At 39.2% G+C, this 5010-nt stretch overlaps 1 pseudogene; it reads right to left on the bottom strand.

Moving 5' to 3' along the window:
- Positions 1 to 697: 697 nt before the first annotated feature.
- LOC132498912 (small ribosomal subunit protein eS6-like) lies at positions 698 to 1439 on the bottom strand (annotated as a pseudogene).
- Between the last annotated feature and the right edge of the window lie 3571 nt (positions 1440 to 5010).

Here is a 5010-nt window from a genome sequence, read left to right as displayed (position 1 = left end):
CCACTTGATCATGGTGTATGATCCTTTTAATGTGCTGTTGGATTCTTTTTGCTAGTATTTTGTTGAGGATTTTTGCATCTATGTTCATCAGTGATATTGGCCTGTAGTTTTCTTTCTTTGTGACATCCTTGCCTGGTTTTGGTATCAGGGTGATGGTGGCCTCGTAGAATTAGTTTGGGAGTGTTCCTCCCTTTGCTATATTTTGGAAGAGTTTGAGAAGGATGGGTGTTAGCTCTTCTCTACCTCCATTTTCTTTAATTTTCTAATGATTAGTAGTAAATATCTCATGAGGGGGAATTGCCACAGCAAAGAAACTCACTTGACTAATTATCTTTATGAGAGTTTCTTTAGAAAATTTGAAACATACTCCCCAAACTCTATGGGCAAGAAAGACCACATTGCTTCATTTTCTTTAATCAATTGAAATTTCACTTCAACCTCCAACCTGCAATACTGTTGAAAAACAGGTGTTTAGTAGTTATTTGTCAAAGTAAGCTTAAGGTGCTCTCTACCCCCTTCATATTATCCATCAACAAGCCATCCTCCCATTCTTTGAAATAGATAATATTTTCTTGACTTTTTATGCAAAAGTGGTATTCACATGCAAATTGAAACTCTTTTTCTGGAACCTGATTGTTGCTCTTTTTGTGTGTGTGTGTGATGTCTGACCTTATTTATTTGTTACTCTTAGAACATCTCATTTCTGACTGGACTCAGAAGTTGAAGCTCTCAGAGAGGACAGCCTCTGTCTCTTGGCATTCTGTGCCTGGCCTTTCTCTTTGGCCTCCTTCATTCTCTTGGCCAAAAGGTTAGCATATTCTGAAGCCTCTTCCTTATTTTTCTTAGTACACTGTTTCTTCAGAGCAATATGCCGATGTTTGTGTTGCAGACACGTGGAGTAACAAGACGCTGAATCTTGGGTGCTTTGGTCCTAGGTTTCTTACCTTCTTTGTTTAGGGGCTTTCTCACAACATACTGGCAGACATCATTTTCTTTAGAGAGATTGAAAAGTTTGTGGATTCTGCTAGCTTTTTTGGGCCCCAGGCGACTAGGCACAGTAGTATCAGTGAGTCCAGGGATATCCTTCTCCCCTTTTTCTACAGTGACCAAATTGAGAATGCTCAGATTGGCATCCACAATGCAACCCCGTACAGATTTGCGCTTTCTTTCTCCAGTCCTCCTTGGTCTGTAACAGGAGTGCCCCTTACTCAGTAGCAGGTGGACTTAGCCATGGGTCAAGACACCTGCTTCATGGGGAAACCCTGTTTGTCATTCCCACCACTGATTCGGACCACATAACTCTTCCATTCTTCACCCAGAACATCAGCAGCAACTTCTGTGGCCATACGCTTCTCATAAAAGGTACGAAGTTTTTGTTCATCGTCCACTTCAATGAGTTTCTGGCAGCCAGTGGCCAGGAAAGAGATGTTCAGCTTCATTTTGAAGCGGCCGACTGCCACCAAGGCGCCACGAAAAAGAGACCCCCTGATTGTTGCTCTTAAGGTCTACCAGTATGGGAATTTTGGAGCCTAAACATTAGAGGCTTCATCCTCCTCTTGTCCTCCTAGCCCTTCCTCCCCTAGGGCCTTAGATTCCCAGGGTCCTACAGCAGAGCAAAAACTTAATGAATACAGCTTCCAGTTCCAGCTATGATAGAAAAATAGGTATCAGATTGGTTTCCTACTTTAAACAACTATAATGCTGGGAAAAATGTATGAAGAAGCAGTATGTGGGCATTAGACAATAGGCAATAAGGACCATAATCCTTGAGAGAAGGAAACTACATGAAGTGAACTTCCCATTCATCCCTATGAAAAATTCAATATGTGAAAAAAAATCTGCCTGTTGCCATGTTGCAAATCAAGGCACAGGGAAGTGGAACCCAAACAGAGTGCAGTGGTTTCTTTGGGTAGAGAAAATATAGATCAGAATTCAGGGACACTGAGGCTGCTGGAATTTTTAGGGTAGGGCACCCGAGAGGAGAGAGGCTTAAAATTATAGATAAAGATCTCCTTGAGTCTTGGCTGGGTACTAAGCTGCACACGTTCAGGGTGAGGCTCCAGAAGGACTGACAGAGAACAAGTACTTGTGAGGTGTGAGCTGAATGGGGATTCCAGAGATATTTCAGTTCTGATAAACCAGAGACTAAATCCCTTGCTAAAAATCCACAGCAGTTAGTTGAGACTCCAGAATAACCACACATTAGGAGTATGGCTACTGTAGCCCTAGAGTAAGAACAACTTTAGACCTGCCCTAAAAAAGCCTAAAACCAAACCTTGACAAAATCAAGCTAAGCTGCAAATAAATTAACTGCCAGCCAGAACAAAATTCAATACTTATTAAAGGAAGACTCTCAACCAAATAGCATCCCAAAAGTCAAGCACACAGTAACAAATTACTACATAAACAAAGAAGCAGGACAATGTGTTACATATTTTGGAGAAACAGAGAGTCAATAGTAATAAATCCAGAGTTGACAGAGATATTAGCATTAATGGGCCAGGACTTCAAAACAGCTTTTATAAATATATTCAAGGATTTAAGAGAAAATGTGGACATTATGTGTGGATAGAAGAAGAATCAAAGCGATATGGAAACCTTAAAAATGAAACAAATGTAAATCCTCAAAGTGAAAAATACAATCTATGAAGTTAAAAATTCACTGGATGGGTCTAACAGATTTGATATTGCAGAAGAAAAGTTCAGTAAACTTGAAGACAGGTCAAAAGAAATTATTTAAACTTCTTAAAAGAATTTTATAAATAAGCACAACCTCAGTGATTCTAGGACCATATCTAGGAAGCTAACATACTTGTAATTATAGTCCCAGAAGAAGAGAAAGGAGACAAGGGGACAGAGAAAAATGTTTGAAGGAACAGTAACTGAAATTTTTCTAAATTTGATGAAAAATAACCTGAAAGCCTCAAACCTCAATAAATTCCAAGCAGGATAAATAGACAGAAAACTAATTCTATCTAGTGATATCATATCCCAGTTGCTGAGAACAACAATGGTAAAATTCTGAAAGGAGAGAAATATCACCTACAGGGGACTGATGATAAGAACAAGAACTAACTTCTCATCAAAATCAATGCCAACCAGAGGAAAATGGAATAACATTTAAAGGGCTAAAAGTAGGGGGGAGACCCTGTCAACCTACAATTCTATCAATATATACAGCAAAAAAAGTCATTAAAAAAATGAAGTAGAAATAAAGACATTTCCATATAAACAAATGCTGAAAGAATTCATTACAATAGACTGTAGTACAGGAAATGCAAACAGAAGTCCATCAGGCTGAAATGAAATAATAACAGAAAGTTGAATCTATGTGAAGGAATAAAGAGCACCAGAAATGATAAATACACAGGGAAATATATGAAATACTTTTATTGTTTTTTGTTTGTTTGTTTGTTTTTGCGGTACACGGGCCTCTCACTGTTGTGGCCTCTCCCGTTGTGGAGCACAGGCTCCGGACACACAGGCTCAGTGGCCATGGCTCACGGGTCCAGCAGCTCTGCGGCATGTGGGATCCTCTCGGACCGGGGCACGAACCCGTGTCCCCTGCATCAGCAGGCGGACTCTCAACCACTGCGCTACCAGGGAAGCCCCTACTTTTATTGTTTATTAATTTATTTAAAAGACAATGGACTAAGGTAGAAATAATATATCAAGGGAGTTTATAACATATACAGAAGTAAAATATATGACAATAAAAGCAGAAGGAACAGGAGAAAGTGAAGGAAAGTATATTGCATAAGGATATGGCATACAGGCATACCCCATTTTATTGCACTTTGCTTCATTGTGCTTCAGAGATACTGCATTTTTTTACAAATTGAAGGTTTGTGGCAACCCTGTGTCCAGCAAGTCTATTGGCTCCATTTTTCCAAAAGTATGTTCTCAATTCATGTCTCTGTGTCACATCTTGCTAATTGTCACACTATTTCAAACTTTTTCATTACTATTATATTTGTATGGTTATCTGTGATCAGTAATCTTTGATGTTACTTTTGCAAATTTTTTTTTGTATTTTTAAATTAAGGTATGTACATTGTGTTTTTAGACATAATGCTACTGCACACTTAATGTACTACAGTATAGTGTAAACATTTTTTTTGTTTTTTTTTAAACATCTTTATTGGAGTATAACTGCTTTACAATGGTGTGTTAGTTTCTGCTGTATAACAAAGTGAATCAGCTATACATATACATATAGCCCCATATCTCCTCCCTCTTGCATCTCCCTCCCACCATCCCTATCCCACCCCTCTAGGTGGTCACAAAGCACCCAGCTGATCTCCCTGTGCTATACAGCTGCTTCCCACTAGCTATCTATTTTACATTTGGTAGTATACATTAGTCCATGCCACTCTCTCACTTCGTCCCAGCTTACCCTTCCCCCTCCCTGTGTCCTCAAGTCCATTCTCTACATCTGCGTCATTATTCCTGTGCTGCCCCTAGGTTCTTCAGAACCATTTTTTTTTATTTAGATTCCAGATATATGTGTTAGCATATGGTATTTGTCTTTCTCTTTCTGACTTACTTCACTCTGTATGACAGACTCTAGGTCCATCCACCTCACTACAAATAACTCAATTTCGTTTCTTTTTATGGCTGAGTAATATTCCATTGTATATATGTGCCACATCTTCTTTATCCATTCATCTGTTGATGGACACTTAGGTTGTTTCCATGTCCTGGCTGTTGTAAATAGTGCTGCAATGAACATTGTGGTACATGACTCTTTTTGATTTATGGTTTTCTCAGGGTATATGCCCAGTAGTGGGATTGCTGGGTCATATGGTAGTTCTATTTTTAGTTTTTTAAGGAACCTCCATACTGTTCTCCATAGTGGCTGCATCAATTTACATTCCCACCAACAGTGCTAGAGGGCTCCCTTTTCTCCACACCCTCTCCATCATTTATTGTTTGTAGATTTTTTGATGATGGCCATTCTGACCAGTGTGAGGTGATACCTCACTGTAGTTTTGATTTGCATTTCTCTAA

The sequence above is a fragment of the Mesoplodon densirostris genome, chromosome 11 (assembly GCF_025265405.1).
Source record: "Mesoplodon densirostris isolate mMesDen1 chromosome 11, mMesDen1 primary haplotype, whole genome shotgun sequence".
Taxonomy (NCBI): Eukaryota; Metazoa; Chordata; class Mammalia; order Artiodactyla; family Ziphiidae; genus Mesoplodon; species Mesoplodon densirostris.
The sequence above is the reverse complement of the archived record's forward strand: the minus strand, read 5'-3'. Positions and strand labels throughout refer to the sequence as shown.